At 43.2% G+C, this 13,411-nt stretch overlaps 1 long non-coding RNA gene across 1 annotated transcript in view; it reads right to left on the reverse strand.

Moving 5' to 3' along the window:
* Nucleotides 1-5,690: 5,690 nt before the first annotated feature.
* Nucleotides 5,691-13,411, reverse strand: part of LOC148000358 (uncharacterized) — a 55,588-nt gene continuing 47,867 nt past the window's right edge. The window contains exon 3 of the long non-coding RNA XR_015640165.1: nt 5,691-6,619. This is a non-coding gene — a long non-coding RNA (uncharacterized LOC148000358). The remainder of the gene's footprint in view (nt 6,620-13,411) is intronic.

Genomic DNA, 13,411 nt, shown 5'->3' on the forward strand with positions numbered 1-13,411 from the left:
AGTGTCCAGGTGGGCCATAGACACCTGCTTACTGACAGGCCATACAACATGGATGAAGTCACCCAGGGACCTGCCAACCGCATGGCCAGCCTATATCTGGAGCCAGCACAATGTGCAAGCACGACGTGGTCAGATGGGAGAGAAAGAGAAGTGAAGCAGCTTGAATATTATAAAGAAAGGCAGAAGGGAGATGGGAGGGTAGAGAGGAGTAGCCTGCTGTGAGTGGCCAGCCCTGCTATGGTGAGGTCCCAGCCTGAGTCTATGGCCTCACAGTGGCAGGGGTCAGTGTCAACGTTTGTTCGTGGCTCGTATTACCACTAGAGAACATGGGGATGTCCCCGGTCAGGAAAGCTGCTAGAGACCACCGAGATATCCTCTGCCAGTGCATAAGTTGCCCCACCCCTCAATGGTTGCATGGCACTCTGGAGAGCTGGCCCTGTGCCTTGCCCAGGAAGCACAGCAGAGCTGGCCCTGATAGGCAGGGTGTGGGTAAAATGGCTCCAAGGACATGAGCATTGAAAAGCCAATCCCCTCAGTGGTCTGCCCTGGGGTATGGCACAGGTGCAGAAGTGATGCCGCCGCCACCACCACCTCCATCAGGAAGACTGCCCACAGGGTCATGAAAACATGAGAGCTGGCCCTGCCCCTTGCTCGCTACAGCACTTGGGGAGGGTGGGCCCTGCACCTCACCTAGGCAGTGCAATGCATTAGGGCTAGCTCTGATCAAGGCACACGTATGAGTCAACCCTGAGGGCAAGAGTGCAGGAAAGCTGGCCCCACCACTCACCTGCCATGAGGCGTTATGGGTGTGGAGGTGATGCCCTTGCCCCTCCCCCTCACAAGCTGCGGTAATCAGGAGAACTGGCCCCAAGAGCTAGCCCTGCCCCCTCATCGGCTATGGCACTCAGGAGAGCGGTTCCCGCACCTCGCCTTGGCAACGGAATGGAGCTGGCCCTGATGACGAAGGCATAAGTGAGCCCCAAATTTATTTCATCTGTGAACGGTGGGGTCCTGTGAAAGGGCCAGTCCTGCTGTCCAAAGCTGCAGGATCTCCACAGGGCAACAACAGGAAAACTGGGAGGAGTCCCAGTGAGGACCCAATGGTCTCACTGAAGCCCGAGATCTTGAACCAGACAAATGACTCATTGCAATGAACATCGGCAAGTGAAGATGTGTGGACAGAGGTACACTGTGGAATACACTGAGATATACCACAGCTTCCATGATGAGATGCCTTTCCAGGCTTTGGGTTTGTTTCTTTGATTGTGATTTTTTTTCCCCTGGGGGTGGAGGGAGTTGCGAGGGCAAAGCGTAGATATGAGCAGAACTGGGGTACACGATGTGAAACAAAGAATTAATAAAAATTTTTCTTTAAGTGTTTTCAAAGGCAGGAAAGTAGCTATAAAATTAAAATGGATCCATTTACCACGAGAATATATAACTATATATTTATAATGCTAAAACGATAGAATCAGGAACGAGGAGGAACAGATGTGTACGGCTGCAGTGAGAGACTGGTTCACTATGGTGTTTTCAGTAAAGCAGAAACTAGTTGAGGTGACATAATCAATAGACAAAGCTGATTAATATACTTTTGGCATTCTATCCCCCAAATAGAGGCCATATTTTTATTTCAAATGTTTGTATAGATTAACAAATGAAAAAAATAGCGGAGCCAAGGAAATGGGTCAGCACTTCCTACTGGCTTGATGACCTGAGGTCCATCCATGAGATCTGCTTCAAGGAAAGAGAACTGACCACTCAAGCACAAATGCACACACACACACACACACACACACACACACACACACACAGGCACAATGCAAACAGGCACACTCATGCATGTGGGTACACAATAAATAAGGAAATAAATAGTCCCTGATCATAACAAAAAATAAGAAATCTAAGCAGTTCTTCCCCTTGAAAATGTAAGACTCTCTGTTAACCCTTTGGCAAAGAAGAAACATAAGCATAAATTGTAGATTTGGGGTATGATGCAGCTAAGCCTGTAATGAGAGGGAAATTCTTACCTAAGTGCTCAGTGTCGATAAAAACCGCTCTCAGCCAATGAACAGACATGTGGTTCCAAACCAGGAAAACAGCCCGTAAAGAACTGAGTGACTCATTAAGTCACAGACTGGGCTGAAATGGCTCAGTGGGGTGGAGAATGCCACTTTTCCTGAAGGATCTAAGTTTTGGTCCCAGCACCCACATCAGGCAGATCACAACCTCCAGAAACTCCAGCCCCGGGGAATCTGGCTCCCTCTGCTGGTATCCCTGGGGACCAGCACACTAATTATTTAATAAATGTTAATTAATTAATAAAATGTCAGATACGCACATGTAGAAAATGAGAGAAAATACCCCCAGAAACTACAGAAAGGATAATAAATGCCTAGACATAAACGTAAGTAAGAAGAGCTTAAAGGGCAGAGAGGAAGCCTTGAATGCAAAGAAAGATAATTTTATCGTGAGAAATATGTAAATGATATCAGCCATCTGGAAGTTAATTTACATGCTTAGAATGATTTAATCAAATGGGTAGATCATTTTAGAGCGAAACCTGCAGGGTTCCCATGAAAAAACAAACACCAGGAAATCCTAAAACATCAGGAATGCTATTACACACTGGAGGAGACCAGAGAGCCTGGTCATATGCTGGATTCTGCTGGGGAAGGGAAGCCAAGCTAGGGCCTTGAGTACTCCAGGCACTGATGAGACTATCTAGATTGTTATTCAGAAACACCAAGAAGGTAACTCTTTGCTAAATGTATGGCAATTACCCTATGCCCTATATCGATTCTAAAACATTTCTACCCCTTGCACTGAGAGGAACTGAGCACAGAAACCTGGTCCCTTCTGTGGGGTAGGAAAGAAATCATAGCCCTGTTTGTGCGAGCATTCCCCTGTGCAAACATCACTGTGACATCACTTCCTTCTTTGAAGTCCTACCTCGTTTCATCTCAGCCTGACTAAGGCTATTCTTTGTAGGAATGACCCTGGTTCTGCTTTTGAGATGACTCCAGTGGCTTGGCACAGCAAAACATCTACCAAATGTTAAAAATGCATTATCAAGCCGCAATGATTAAATACAATGACGGTGGGCAAAGAGTAGACATCATACAAAATTCTGAAATAAGCCTAATAAATCTTACATAGGCCATTAGTATACGATTAAAGATGGATTTCTATTAAAGAGAGAAAAAACCACCCCTGGCACTGAGTCAATCTAGGAAAATTAAATTTGGTTTCATAGCACACTTGAGGATTACTTCATTTGGATTTAAAATTTCAGTATAAATAAAGAACACGTTTCCTTCCCCAGTATACATACTATAGGAGAACATGTAGAAAACAGGGCCAGATTCCCTTCTTAAAAATGTATATTTCACAGAAGTGAGGACCGGAGAGCATGAGGACCAGAAGGGCGGTGGGAAGGTGGTATCCTAAGTGGCTTCCTATGGCTGTGATAAACACCATGACCAATACTAATTTGGGAAGAGGTTTGCTTCAACTTACAGCTCACAGATCATCATGAAAGAAAGTTGGGGAAGGAACTCAAGGAAATACCGGAAGGCAAGAACTAAGCAGAGGCCATGGCAGTGCACGGCTTACTGGCTTGCCCCACCCTGAGGTGGGGTGGACTTGCTCAATTTGCTTCCTTATACACTCCAGCGCTGCCCGGGAGTGGTACCATCCACAATTGGATCACTGTCCTCTGCCATTATTAATCAATCAATTCTCCCGCAGTCTCGTCCATCTGAGGAAGCAGTCCCTCCACTCATGTTCCCTCTTCCCACAGGTAATTCTATTGTGTGTGTGTGTTCAGTTCGTAGACACATCAGCACAGGTAGCTAGAAGAGGTCAGATAAGGAGTTCGAAATAGCCAGAAGAAATAGATCCTACTGTTCTACAGCTCAGTACAGTCGAAGTACAGTTTATAGTAATATCATAGTATTGTTTACTGCGTATGCATGAAGTGTGTACGTCCGGGGGAATGCATTTGGATGTGTCTGCATGAGTATGCATTCCTGTGTGTGTGTGCACATATGTGCATCCTGTGGTGTGTGTGTGTGTGTGTGTGTGTGTGTGTGTGTAAGTTCAGAGGACAGCCCTGGGTGTCCATTCTCTCCTTTCACCTTGTTTGAGATGGGTCTGTTTTTCTGTTGCTTGCCACTGTATGCAGCAGGCTAGCCTAGGGGTTTTTGGAGATTCTCAGGTCTCTGCTGCCTATCTCCGTATAGGCGTGCTGAAATTATAGACAAGTGCCAGCACACCCGGTTTCCGTGGGCTCTGGATTCTCACGCATGCATGCTAAGTGCTTTATCCACTGAGCCAACTTCCTAGCGAGGTATTTTTGTTTATAAAGAACTAGAAAAGGAAGGCTCCCTAGCACAAGGAAGGGATAGAAGTTTGAGAGGTTAGAATTGCTAATTGCCCTAACATATTACATATGGTGTGCATTCACCGAATCATCATGCCACACCATACCTCACAAATATTGATATGTACAATTTAAATAAGTCGTTTTGAATGGCAATTTTTTTTTGTTCTTAGTCTTTATTTTTTTTATATTTTTTTTTATTAACTTGAGTATTTCTTATATACATTTCAAGTGTTATTCCCTTTCCTGGTATCCGGGCAAACATTCCCCTCCCCCCTCCCCTTCCTTATGGGTGTTCCCCTCCCAACCCTCCCCCCATTGCCGCCCTCCCCCCACCAGTCTAGTTCACTGGGGGTTCAGTCTTAGCAGGACCCAGGGCTTCCCCTTCCACTGGTGCTCTTACTAGGATATGCATTGCTACCTATGAGGTCAGAGTCCAGGGTCAGTCCATGTATAGTCTTTGGGTAGGGGCTTAGTCCCTGGAAGCTCTGGTTGCTTGGCATTGTTGTACATATGGGGTCTCGAGCCCCTTCAAGCTCTTCCAGTTCTTTCTCTGATTCCTTCAACGGGGGTCCTATTCTCAGTTCAGTGGTTTGCTGCTGGCATTCGCCTCTGTATTTGCTGTATTGAATGGAAATTTTAAAAGGTGAAAATGGAAAGCCCCATCTCACTGCCACTTGAACAAATTGAACTACACAGAGAGACAAAGTGTCTGGAGTGTGGTTACCCAACGATGGCAGGTCAAATGACAACAGAGCTCCATCACCCGTTCATGTCATAGAACGCTACAAAGGAATGGTGTCGCCTCACACATGGTGAAAAGCTGGACTGCCTCTAGAACTCTGGTAGAAGATCAGGCAAGGAAGAAACCTCAGTGGGAATAAAGGAAAAGTAACTGAACTTCTGGTGGCTCCATGAGAACCAGGAGGGACTTTCTCCAAGTATCAGGTAGGAGCCCACCAAAGACGGGTGACAGGTCACATAGCTCTGAGGAATTGAGGACGCTAAGCCACTAAACCTCAAATAAATCTCCCTCCACCCCCTTTTCCTCTCTCTCCCCCTCCCTTCCTCCCTTCCTCCTTCCCCTGCCTTCCCTCCCTCCTTTCCTCTTCAACTCCCTCTTTCTCTGCAGGTAGGGAGAGGAAAGAAATTCTATGGTACCTACAGCATTTGACAGTGAAGAGGAAGGGTCAGGAATAGCCCCAAGCTGGCAAAGTCAACCACCTAAATTAAATGAACATATTCCCTGAAAATCAGCTTCATAATAAAACTGACACGGGAAGAAAGAGAAAACATGAAATTCTTGTAACAGTACAAAAAATTGAATTTTAATAAAAATAAGCACACAGTTTTACATATTTACATAGTTTTACAGAAAATTCCATCAAAGACAAGGAAAAAAATAATTCCAGGCGTACTTTCAGAAAACAAAGGAGAAGATGTTTAACTCATCTGATAAAACCATTACAAGGGAATTATACAACAATATCCTTTATGAACTTCAGTTCAAAAATCCCTAACAAAATGTTACAAGTCAAATTGTCCCTGTACACAAATGGGAATTATGATAAGCAAGCATAGTTTTATCATTTGCAAGGTAACAAGAATGCAATTTTTATCATTTTGAAAAATAAGAAAAAAATAATTTTAAAAAATGTAATTTACCACATTGACAAGGAAGAGAAGGAAAGCATGATAACCCTCCTAACATCTGCGAAATAAAAGTGACAAATTGAAACACAAATTCAAGATTCAAAAGAAACAAGTTAAAAGCTATCACTAGAAAGGAGCATCTTCAGTGTGATAGAGACCACCTACCCCAACCCTTGCGGTATCTGTACAGTACACGTAAAGCAGGTTACGCTTGCCCTGCCGCTGGCACAAACATGCCTGCAATGTAAAATTATTCTGTCTTTCTTAGTTGGGGTTTTATTGCTGGAAACCGAGACCATGACCAAGGCAATTCTTAAGGACAACATTTAATTGGGGCTGGCTTACAGGTTCAGAGGTTCAGTCCATTATCATCAAGGCAGGCGCATAGAAGGATCCAGGCGGGCATGGTGCAGGAGGAGCCGAGAGTTCTACATCTTCATCTGAAGGCTCTAGGAGAAGACTGGCTTCCAGGCAGCGAGGAGGAGGGTCTTAAAGTCCACGCCCCACAGTGACACACCTACTCCAACAGGGCCACACCTCCTAATAGGGCTGGGTCAAACAATCTCATTCAACTTTGCCAGACTGGGAAGGAAGAAACACAGTGCTCATTATTTGCAAATGACATGTTTGTGTACATAGAAAAGCCTATAGAATATACAAAACTGGATATACACATATATACATATATACATATATACATAGACACATATACCAGAGAGACAGACAAAAACAGAATGTGCCAGGTATGCTGGTGCATGCCTACAATTCCGGCACTCAGGAGGCTGAGACAGGGGGATTTGACTCATGGTCTATATACGCAGACCAAATATTTTCTACTCTAGAAGAGAATCCCCCAAGCACCCACTAACAAGTCTTTGGATAAACAAATGGTGCTGTATTCTTATAACAAATCACAGCCCTGCACTAAGGAGCTAAGCAGCATGGGTGGATCTCCAAGAACTGTGTCCGAGCAGAAGAGCTTACTCTAAAAAGATTCCCAAATACGCCAAGTTCAAAAGCTAGTCTGTGCAGTTGGGGAATGGTGGCTGACTGACTGTACCCCACAAAAGGCCACAGTCTGGGTTGACAGAAACGGTCTGGTTTTAGGTGATATTTAAACAAATGGTCAAACCTCAGAAAAGAAGCCTACCACTTCAGTTCTTTTATTATTTGCAAATGATGCCTCTTTATGGTGGTTTTAATGGTAACTTGCCACAAATTAGGACCGCCAGAGTAGGGAGCCTTTTCAGAGTTGTCTGCCTTTTGGGAAGACTCTAACTGGCAGTCCAGATGAAAAGGGTGTGGCAGAAGGGCGGTGACTCACCATTTTCCCTCCCTCTCTTCCTTCTCATCTCAGAACTGCTTTGCCCTGTTGTAACAGCTGTGAGATCTTTCTTTGCCATCAGAACCGGTGTTTTCAGGCTTCCGCCTTGGACTGAGGACCAATGACTCTTCAGGAACACTCCAGGGTTTAGACATCAGATCGAAATAGCAGAGACCTGTGACCTGAGCTACTGAGTTCTCAGATACAATTCAGCTGTGAGTGCTAAATTAATGTAAGTTGAATTAATAAATACACACACACACACACACACACACACACACCCTGCTGATGTCATTCCTCTAGAGAACCCTGACTAATACATGCCTTGATTTCCAAACATTTACAACTATTAGATTTGTTTGTACAATATCTCTGTCCCGTAATAATAATATTATTATCTTCAAGAAATGCCAATGAACGGACTGTCCCGCTTTGTGGTAATTGCTATTTTACATCCTGACTCTGTGTAACTCTATACATTATTCATGATGCAATCAATTGCAATAGTAAGTTGTAAAGCACCTTAAAATGACAAGTGGTAAACTCCTCTCTCAGACAGAGGGCTACTACCCTGTCCGTATAAGAATTCCCGCTGGGCATGGTAGTGCACACCTTTAATCCCACTCTCTGGAAGCAGAATCCAGTGGATCTCTGTGAGTTCCAGGCCAACCTACTCTACATACAAAATTCTAGATCAGCCAAGACTGAAGCTGTCTCAACAACAGAAGTAGGTTAGATGGCTCAGCAGGTAGGAGCAGTCATTGCTCTCACAGAGAACCTGGTTCAGTTTCCAGCTCCCCATGCCAGTCCCTTTGTGCACGTGTTGCACATAAACACATGCAAGCACACACACACACACACACACACACACACACACACACACAGGTTTAAGAAATTAAAAAAATTAAATAACTCTTACAAGCTTACTTTTAAAATATAATGAATTGTCAAATACATAAAGCTTTAAATCCGGGGTAAACTGGTTTCATTATAAGTGGCTTCTGCTCTTGGGTGTAACCTTACTTTGCCTATTTCTGACTTTGTCTTCATCTCTGTTGTTGGTCTGAAAAAGAGGAAAAGGAGATGGGGCAGGGAATAGATAGATAGCTTCTTTTGTTCAGAGAAAATATGAACTAAGAATACCAAACTATCAATAATGCAAATGGTGCTGAGAGCTGTTCCAATAGATGGTCTCTGTGTTCTAGGATGAGCATATATCACTTTTCCTTGTGTATAGGAGACGCTGCAGTGCAAATGAGAACTGTTTCTGGGGAACCTATTACACTTACAAAGTACTTTAAACAATTTTCATGGAGCTCAATTTACGAGTCAAAGTTTTATTCCTTCAACAGGCAATGGTTTTATTATTCATTGGTCCCGCCCACAGAACATAGGAGAATTAAGAGGGCTTCATGAGCTTTTTGCTTATAAATGTTGCATAATTTCATATTCCGATAGCATGGAATATTTTTAAAGCTCATTTAAATCTACCTAAGTTATATTTGGAGTTTTCTTCTATAATATTCATTAAAGATGGGGAACCAAGATGGGTCCTAAAAATAGATGATAGAGGAAAAGAATTCACGAGCGATGTACTTGTCCTTAAAAATAAAAACCTCTATTGTCAAATGCTTCAAATGTAGAATTGTTCACTGAATTGTGTATGACTATCGCCCAGATGTAAATATTTTGCCCTACTTCGCCCATGTTTAATGTGTATGGGTGTTTTGCCTGCACATAGGTCTGTGTGCCTCTTACGTCCTGTCTAACTGTGCTTTCTACTGCTAAGATAAAGCGCCACAACCAGATCAGGGTGAGGAGGGATGGATTTGTCTTACACTTCCACTCCTCAGTCAACCCTTAAAGGAAGTCTTGCAGGAAGTGAAGCAGAGAAAATGGAGGAGTGCTGTCTACTGACTTCCTCCTCAGAGTTCTCTCCACTCGATTTCTTATTTTTTTTAATTGGATATTTTATTTATTTACATTTCAAATGTTATCCCCTTTCCTGGTTTCCTCTCAGGAAACTCACTATCCCATCTCACTCCCCCTGCTTCTATGAGGTTGCTCCCCCCACACACTCCTGCCTCCCCTCCCTAGCATTCTCCTACACTGGGACATCGAGCCTTCACAGAATCAAGGGCCTCTCCTCCCACTGATGCCCTACAAGGGCCATCCTCTGTTACATATGTGGCTGGAACCATGGGTTGCTCCATATGTACGTTATGGTTGGTTGTTTAGTCCCTGGGAGCTCTGGGGTGTTCTGGTTAGTTGATGTTGTTCTTCCTACAGGTTACAAATCCCTTCAGCTCCTTCAGTCCTTTCTCTAACTCCTCCACTGGGGTCCCTGTGCTGCAACCATCCTCCTCTGTATTTGTCATGCTCTGGCAGATCCTCTCAGGAGACAGTTACATCAGGCTCCTGTCAGCAAGCACTTTTTGACATTTACATTAGTGTCTGGGTTTGGTGTCTGTATATGGGATCTGTATATGGGATGATCCCCAAGTGGGGCAGTGTCTGAACGGCCTTTCCTTCAGTCTGTGCTCCACACTTTGTCACTGTATTTCCTCTGGACAGGAGCAATTCTGAGTTAAAAACTTGGAGATGAGTGGGTGGCACCATCCTCCAACCACTGCCTAACCTCTGGATGTGGTCTCTACAGGTTCTCCCTCCCCTTCGTTGGGCATTTCAGCTAATCTCATCCCTTTTGGGTCCTGGGAACTTCTTGCTTTCCTGGCATCTAGGACTTGCTGATGGCTACCCCCAGTTTCCCATCCCTTTCCCCTTTTCCTCCCAAGTCCCTCCGACCCTCTATCTCCCATGCGTATTTTGTTCCTTCTACTAAGAAGAACTGAAGCATCCACACGTTGGTCTTCCTTCATTCTGAGCTTCATATGGTCTGTGAACTGTATCTTGGGCATTCCGCTAATATCCACTTATCAGTGCATACCATGTGTGTTCTTTTGAGGGTTACCTCACTCAGGATGATATTTTCTACCTCCACTCATTTGCTTGTCATTGTTTTTAGTAGCTGAATAATACTCCATTGTGTAGATGTACCACATTTTCTGTATCCATTCCTCTGTTGAGGTTCTTTCCAGCTTTGGGCTATTATAAATAAGGCTGCTATGAACATAGTGAGCATGTGTCTTTGTTATATGTTGGGGCATCTTTTGGGTATATGCCCAGGAGTGGTATAGCTGGGTCCAGAGTGGTTATACCAGCTTGCAATCCCAGCAACAGTGACAGTGTTGCTGTCAGCTGAGTTTTTGATCTTAGCCATTCTGACTGGTGTGAGGTATTTCCCGGTTGTTTTGATTTGCATTTCCCTGATGACTAAGGATGGTGAACATTTCTTTAGGTGCTTCTCGGCAATTCAATATTCCTCAGTTGAGAATTTTTCACTTAGCTCTGTACCCCACGGTTTAATAACATTCTCACAAACTGAATCCAAGAAAACATCAAAATGGTCGTCCACTATGATCAAGTAGGCTTCATCCCAGGGATGGAGGGATGGTTCAATATATGGAAATCCATCAACATAATCCACTATATAAACAAACTCAAGGGAAAAAATATTAGATGCGGAGAAAGCATTTGACAAAATTCAACACCCCTTCATGTTAAAAGTCTTGGGAAGATCAGGAATTCAAGGCAACATAGCAAAAGCAATATACAGCAAACCAGTAGCTAACATCAAACTAAATGGAGAGACACTTGAAGCAATCCCACTACAATCAGGGACTAGACAAGGCTGCCCACTCTTTCCCTACTTATTCAATATAGTACTCGAAGTCCTAGCCAGAGCAATTAGACAACAAAAGGAGGTCAAAGGGATACAAATTGGAAAGGAAGAAGTCAAAATATCACTATTTGCAGATATGATAGTTTACTTAAGTAACCCCAAAAGTTCCACCAGAGAACTCCTAAACCTGATAAACAACTTCAGCAAAGTGGCTGGGTATAAAATTAACTCAAACAAATCAGTAGCCTTCCTCTACTCAAAGGATAAATAGACTGAGAAAGAAATTAGGGAAATGACACCCTTTACAATAGTTCCAAATAACATAAAATACCTCGATGTGACTCAAACCAAGCAAGTGAAAGATCTGTATGACAAGAACTTCAAGTCTCTGAAGAAAGAAATTGAAGATCTCAGAAGATGGAAAGACCTCCCATGCTCATGGATTGGCAGGATTAATATAGTAAAATTGTATGGAATCGATGCAAGCCCCATCAAAATTCCAACTCAAGTCTTCATAGAGCTACAAAGAGCAATTTGCAAATTCATTTGGAATAACAAAAAACCCAGGGCAGCAAAAACTATTCTCAACAATAAAAGAACTTCTGGGGGAATCACAATCCCTAACCTCAAGCTGTATTACAGAGCAATCGTGATAAAAACTGCATGGTATTGGTTCAGAGACAGGCAGGTAGATCAGTGAAATAGAATTGAAGACCCACACACCTATGGTCACTTGATCTTTAACAAAGGAACTAAACCCATCCAGTTGGAAAAAGACAGCATTTTCAACAAATGGTGCTGGTTCAACTGGCAGTCAGCATGTAGAAGAATGCAAATTGATTTATTCTTATCTCCCTGGTACAAAGCTCAAGTCCAAGTGGATTAAGGACCTCCACATCAAATCAGATACACTCAAACTAATAGAAGAAAGAGTGGGGAAGAGCCTCGAACACATGGGCATTGGGGAAATTTTCCTGAACAGAATACCAATGGCTTATGCTCTAAGATCAACAAGCAACAAATGGGACCTTATAAAATTGAAAAGCTTCTGTATGGCAAAGGACACTGTCAATAGGACAAAACGGCAACCAACAGATTGGGGAAAGATCTTTACCAATCCTACATCCGATAGAGGGCTAATATCCAATACATACAAACAACTGAAGAAGTTAGACACCAAACAACCAGATAACACTATTTAAAAATGAGGTATGGGGGGAACACCCATAAAGAAGGGAAGGCGGGGGTTGGGGGGATGTTGGCCCGTAAACCGGGAAAGGGAATAACACTCGAAATGTAAATAAGAAATACTCAAGTTAATTTAAAAAAAACAATAGAAACAAAAAAATATGAGGTACGGGGATAAAAAAGAATTCTCGGCTTGCTTTCTTATATGTCCCAGAGCCAACTGCCCAGGGATGGCTCCACCCACAATGGGCTGGACCCTGCCACATCAACTTCCGGACTCCCAGGCTTGCATACATGCCAATCACATGGAGGCATTTTCTCAGTTGTGGTTTCCTCCTCTCAGATAACTCTAGCTTGTGTCAGTTTAGAAATACAAACCCCCCAAACAAACAAAACAAAACATCCCAAATGCCTGTGGAGGTCAGGTCCCATGGGACTGGATTTACCGACAGGGATGCTGGGACTCAAACCCTGGTCCTCAGGAAGACCAGCCACTGGGCCACTCAGAATCCTCTATATATCATATATTTAAAAACATAAATAAATTTAGCTCCTGCCTGTAATCCCAGCATTCAGGCAAGAGGATCACAGGTTTGAAACAAGCCTGGGCTACAAAGTGATACTCTAACTCAAAAACAAAACAAAACAAAAAGGCAAGCATACCAACAAACATTAAAAAGTTGCAATTTCAACATTGTGATATTTCATCCATAAGTGTCTCAATATACTTTCTAAAAGATAAAGACACCTTATAGACCTATAAAACTGTATTTTACACCTAGGAAAAGTATGAATAATTTCTCAATGTTATCTAATGTTTAACTTAAATCATAGCCCAATTTCTCCCATCTATTTCCAAAATGTATTTTTTGTAGTTCTTTGTCCAGTGAAGAATCTCTATGAGTTTCAAGTGACCTTCCTTTCACTTTGGAAACCCTCATCTCTCCAAGTCTGGAACAGTGGCTACAGACCCTGCTCTCATCCCCTCCCTCCCACTATCCTCCTTCATCCTTAACATTCTGACTGAAACTGTTAGCCTTTAGAGTGTCTCTTGAAAACTTAAAGATGGATTGGTGAACAATACCGAAAAGCTCATTGCAATGAAACACCATCTCTAAAC

The sequence above is a fragment of the Rattus norvegicus genome, chromosome 16 (assembly GCF_021556685.1).
Source record: "Rattus norvegicus strain SHRSP/BbbUtx chromosome 16, alternate assembly SHRSP_T2T, whole genome shotgun sequence".
NCBI classification, from domain to species: Eukaryota; Metazoa; Chordata; class Mammalia; order Rodentia; family Muridae; genus Rattus; species Rattus norvegicus.